This window comes from Gordionus sp. m RMFG-2023, chromosome 1 (assembly GCF_954871325.1).
Source record: "Gordionus sp. m RMFG-2023 chromosome 1, tfGorSpeb1-WG-v2, whole genome shotgun sequence".
Lineage (NCBI taxonomy): Eukaryota > Metazoa > Nematomorpha > Gordioida > Chordodea > Parachordodidae > Gordionus > Gordionus sp. m RMFG-2023.
The window spans coordinates 59907190-59913189 of NC_088775.1; positions in this window are offsets into that span (position 1 = coordinate 59907190).

Here is a 6000-nt window from a genome sequence, read left to right on the forward strand (position 1 = left end):
CTAGAGGATGAATATTTCAAATTAGTTATTTTCTATTTTTTACAATTTTTTACCTTAGACTTCCAACTTGAGTCGTGAATAATACTAATTATATACTTCATTATCTTATTCTTCAATCCTCATTTTATTTGATAAAATAAATTCTTATTTACATTTTTTGATTGAATACTATATTCTCAAATAATAAAATATTTTGCAGGTATCTGAATATATTAAAATTATTTCTCAACCATTATTTGAATTTTATATAGGAAAGAGATATAATAATGAAAACTATGAGATGGCGGGCTAATTTTCTTTAGCACTCCTCTTCATCTATATATAAATTTAGTATTTTTATAGTTCTTCTTTTAAGTAATTATTTTATTTAGTCATTAATATAACTATTAAAATATTTAAAAAACATCAAATGTACTAGTCCAAGATACATTTCTAACATTAGAAAAAAAAATCAATACGTGTTTAAAAAATAGCGATAAAATTAAACAAATTGGCCAGAAAGTTCATACCAAATTCTTATATATGATGGGGCATAGCGTACTAATTTATTAAATCTGGGCATGCTGCCACAAGAAAGTTTATAAAGTTTTTGCTATGATTGACAGAGTAATGATCATATCCATTTTCATTCAGATTGTTATAACTGGAAAAATATTTAATTTTAAGATTTATTAATATTTAATTTACCCCTTCCATTAAAAAGCTTCTACCAAAATTCATACGATCTTATATTTATTATTAAAAAAAAATATTAAAAAAAAATAAATAAAAAAAAATTAATATTAAAAATTTCCCCATGATTCAGTGAGTTACAAATAGTGTTGTTAAAAGCCGAATTTTATCGGCTACAACCTCGAGGTAGGTGCCGAAAATTTGGATTAAACCTCGAGGTCGGAGCCGAAAATTTTGGCTTAAACCTCGAGGTCGGAGCTGAAAATTTTGGTTTCAACCTCGAGGTCGGAGCTGAAAATTTGGCTCAAGCTCAAGCCGGCTCATGAGTTGGCTCGAGTCTAGAGCCAAAATTTATTTTATTTATATATTTTAAAAGAATATAATAAAAATCTCAAATTCGTGTTATTTTAGTAAAATAACTTTTTTTTATAATATTTTATTATCAACAAAAAACATATGATTTGATTTAATATTTTTTATTTATATGAAATGAAATTTATATTATATTATATTATGAAAATGATATGATGTTTTTTAATAAAAAAAATGATTACAATAACTTTAAGTGATTTTCAAAATATTTGTGAAAATAATTTTTGATTGAATTTTAAATCTCTTGAATTTTATTATAAATAAACAATCTTTTAGGTGAAATCTTTAATTTATTTTTATCATTTTTATAAAATTATCTAATTTATAAGGCTGTTAAATGAGGTAGTTTTTTCTAAATAATTTAAATATTTATATTAAACTTTTTTATGTTATTTTATACGATCGTTTTAAGGTTAATATTTTAATGTGATAGATGTCATGTTCATTTTTTTAACATTTTTGAAATTTTTTGTCATAAGAGTGTAATATATTATAAAGATGATTATAATTTAAATGAAGATGTTCTTTTGGAAATATGATAATTATATCGGTATTTTTAAAAGTATTTAATTTTTTTGACACTAAGTGACAAAAATAAGTATTGCAAACATGTTTAATTAAAAATTTGTGAAGATGTACCCTAGATAAGTGACAATTATCATTATCGTTATTTTTAAAATTTTTTGAATTTTTTTGACGTAAATGGGTAAAATAAATATTTCTAACATGTTTAATTAAAACTTTAGTGACGATGTACCTAGTTAAGTGACAATTGTCATAATAGTTATTTTTAAAGTTTTTTGAATTAACACAATTAATTAAGGTATGTATTTTTGTTTATTTTTATATTTATAATTTTTTTAAAAAAAATGTAATACAGTAATATAATTTATTGTAACACATTTCATTTCCATAATGTAAAAAAACATTCTTTATATAGTTAAATAACTTTCCATAATTATTGTAAAACATTTTAATAAAATTTTTAAAAAAATATTTTTATATAATTTTTTAAAAAATTTTTTAATTATAAAAGTTTTTAAACTTTAATGAAGACTAACCTCAAAGTTATGAATGAGAACTTTAAAAAAAAATTTTCTAAGATTTTTACATAATTTTTTTTCAACCCTTCAATACTCTGGTAGGGTATATGAAACCCCAGGCATGCTAATAATGATATTACATAAAAATGATTAAATATTATGATCTGGATTCTTCATTAGCTTCATCAAATATATTTTAGAATCTATATTCCAAATTTCATATATTTCGGTTGAGTAGTTTTTATGATATAAGCATTTTGTCACTGATTGGGGTTTTTGAGACCCCACCAGAGTAAATTTGTTATTTTTTAAGAAATTTTTTTTTAAATTATAAATATATACTACTATATTATAAAATTTATTAAAACAAAATTTAAATATCTTATATTTTGATTGAGATATATGAAAAAGAAAACTTAAACATTTTTTTTGGTGGAGTTTATTCTTATCTTCACCCTCTGGCTCATTTCTTAAATTATTTCCATCATATACTAAGATTTTTACAGATTCTGATAGTAAATAAAAAATTATTTAAGATGTAATATCATTTTATTTGAGGTGATTATGATTATGCTATTGATAATGAGGAAGAAGATTTTATTTATGATAGTGATTATGATACACAATCTGAATTAGATGAAGAAGAAGATATGCTAGTTGAAACAGACAATAAACTTAAATATTATTTAGGTAAATATGGAATTATTTATATTATCTATTTCTCTGTAAAATTAGCTAAAAATAAGGTGACTCAATTAAGGAAATCTGATGGGTTTGAATTAAAGATATTTAGAGCAACAATGACACTCAAAAGATTCAGATTTCTAATTCATAGAATAAGATTTGATGACCTATTTACAAGAGAAGAGAGAAAAATGGTAGACAAAGCAACTCACATTAGACATATTTTTCAAGAATTTGTTGATAACTGCTACAGATCTTATACAATATCAGATTATGTAACCCTAGATAAATTGCTGCTAGCATTTCATGGTAAATGCCCATTCAGGCAATACATGCCAAATAAACCATCAAAATATGGCATATAACTATACTCCTTATAAAAAACAAAATATTTTTGTCAAATATGTAAAATAAATTTATGTTTAGAACACATTAATATTTTATGTAATAAATGTTTTGCATGTCAAATTTAGCATATTTCAATGGTCTATATTTTTTATATATTAAAATGTATTAGTGTAATTTTTTTTTTATATTGAAGAATAAAGATCCATATTATGAATTATCATGATATATGATGGATAAGTTTTTCTTTTAATTTTATATTTGAAATTTAAAAAAAATAAGCATTTTTTAAAAACATTTGATACAAATTATAATTATCTTTATCATCTTTAATCTAGGCTTAAGAAATAAAAATATTTAAATATTTTATCAAGCTTAAGGTTAGATCTATCTTATATCCAAATATCAAATGAAAGTAATCAATATAACTGGAGATATATACATTTGAAATTGGGGTCTATTAAACCCCACCCGAGTACTAACGTCATTTTTTTCACCGGAGTATTGAAGGGTTAAAAATATTATAAATTCTTAAAATTTAAAGTATTATTACAATATACTGATTCTAAATTTTAGTTATCTAAAGAATGGAAATCAGGATAAGAAATTTGAATAATTTCTTAATAAATGAGTGGAAATTCGAATTTAGGGTTTTCAGATAATTCTTATTTGTTTAGATTTATTTTATGATCAATTCAAGACACCAAAATAAAAAAAAACCATTTATAATTTATTAATATATAAATATTACACAATACCAATCAATTATAAATTCAATCATATAAAAAAAAGCGTCGAATTCCATCTTCAATTAACTTTGTGGTGTGAGAATAAAAATTTGAAAAATTGTTTGTAAAATAACTGCTCAAAATACTCTTATTAATTGCAATAACTTCTATTCGGTTAATGAGTTTAGGAGAATTCGATCGGTATTGATTTTTAATAACTCCGAAAAAAATTTCGATCAAATTTGATTGTGGCGAATAGGGTGGTAAAAATATGATATTTGGATAATCTTCACTAATTATCAGAGATCTGCAGGCCCGGCCCTAAGCCAATAAATACATTATTATATAATATATGTTATATTTTTTATTAATTAAAATATCAGTTTTATTATAGTATATTCTCAAAATATTATTTACACAAATTTTTTATAGTGTCAAATACTAAATATCTGTTTTGGGCAAATTTTCAGAAAATTGTATTCGGATACAGATACTTTATAAAATTTTGTATTTAAGATACTAGATACTTTAGAAAAATTTCAATAAGATACAAGATACTTGTATTTTTTAAAAAAAAGTATCTAAGATACAAGATACTCTTTTAAAAAACATTTAATAGTCAAAATCAAAATGTATAAAGCTTTATTTTCTTATCTATAATATAAATTTATAAAAAAATATTTAAAATAAATTGTAGAAAATAACAAATTTATTATAAAAGATAATACGATATTCCATTTAATAATTATATAATTAGTAAATAATAATAAATCAGCACTTTTTTTTAATATTATTAATTTTTCAAATAATTTATCGTTCAATTGACGATTTGGACTATTAACCATATTAGCAAAGCTAAATAATCTTTCAACGGGGGCTGGGGAGGGTAATATTGTGTTATATTTAATAAATATTTCTTTTATATATTTATAACTATTTAACATATTTATACTCCGCCTGTCATCTTTCATATAATTTATGACATCTATTTCAATATCATTTATAGATTATTAGAATTGGATGTGGTACTTTTAAAGCAAAAATAATCATCATCTTCATCAATTGAAGATTTTGTTGAAGTATTAATTTCAATATAATTTTTAAAAACAATTAAAACTTCATGTAATAACAAATCCTGAAGGTATTTTTTTTCTTTTTCACCATCAATCCAACGATTTTTAAAATAGGGATGAGAAATAGTTGCCAAAAATGCACTTTTAAAATTGTTATCAAAATCATATATATTTTTAAATCTTTTATTTAAAGAATTTTCTATGGCAATAGCTAATGGTTTGCAAAATTGTAGATTGGTTTGAATTAAATTTGTAATTTTTTTTTAACGACATTTAAAATTGGAGCTGATTCTCCATAATAGCAGTTGATTTCACTCTGTATTTTGTCAATCGCTATAGCCAATGGGGCCATTATATTGCAATATTCTTCTAAATATTGAATTTCAATATCTCTAATTTAGGAAATTCTAATTTTTGACATAATTTAGGAAGTTCGCCTTTAAATTTTAATAAACTATGAAGACTATCATACAAACTATTCCATCTAGTGCAACAAGGTGTAACTAATTGTTTTCCTAAAACTGCTTTGATGAGTTCTGCAGTTTTAGGCCTATTATTTGCATTCCATAGCTTAGTACATTTAGCTATTGCAGGATGATGAATTTTAGAAATGTTAGGAGAATTCTTAATAGCTCTCTCGACATCTGTTGTGGCAATTAGACTTATCGTATGGTACAAACAACGAATGTGTTGAGGCAATGTTATTGAGGCGTCTTTAGACCCTTAAATAAACAAATAAATTATTTTATTTGAATAAAATTTTTTACTAAATTTACAATATCATAATAAATTTTAAAGAAGTATTAAATAATACTTTCTATGATTTTGAATTCTATACATTCATCATCATTGATGTCAAAATCATTCTCTACAGCTTCCATAGAATATCCAAACTCCTTGAAAGCTTTCTTAAAGTTAGAGCCGTTATCTGTAACAGTTGCTATATCTTTTTCGTCAATACCAAAGTTACAATGAATTTCATCAACTAATTCTGCTATTTTCACGACTCAACTTAGAAGTCTAAAGTAAAAAAATGTTAAAAACAGAACAAATATCTTAATTAATAATTTTTTTTTCCTTTTT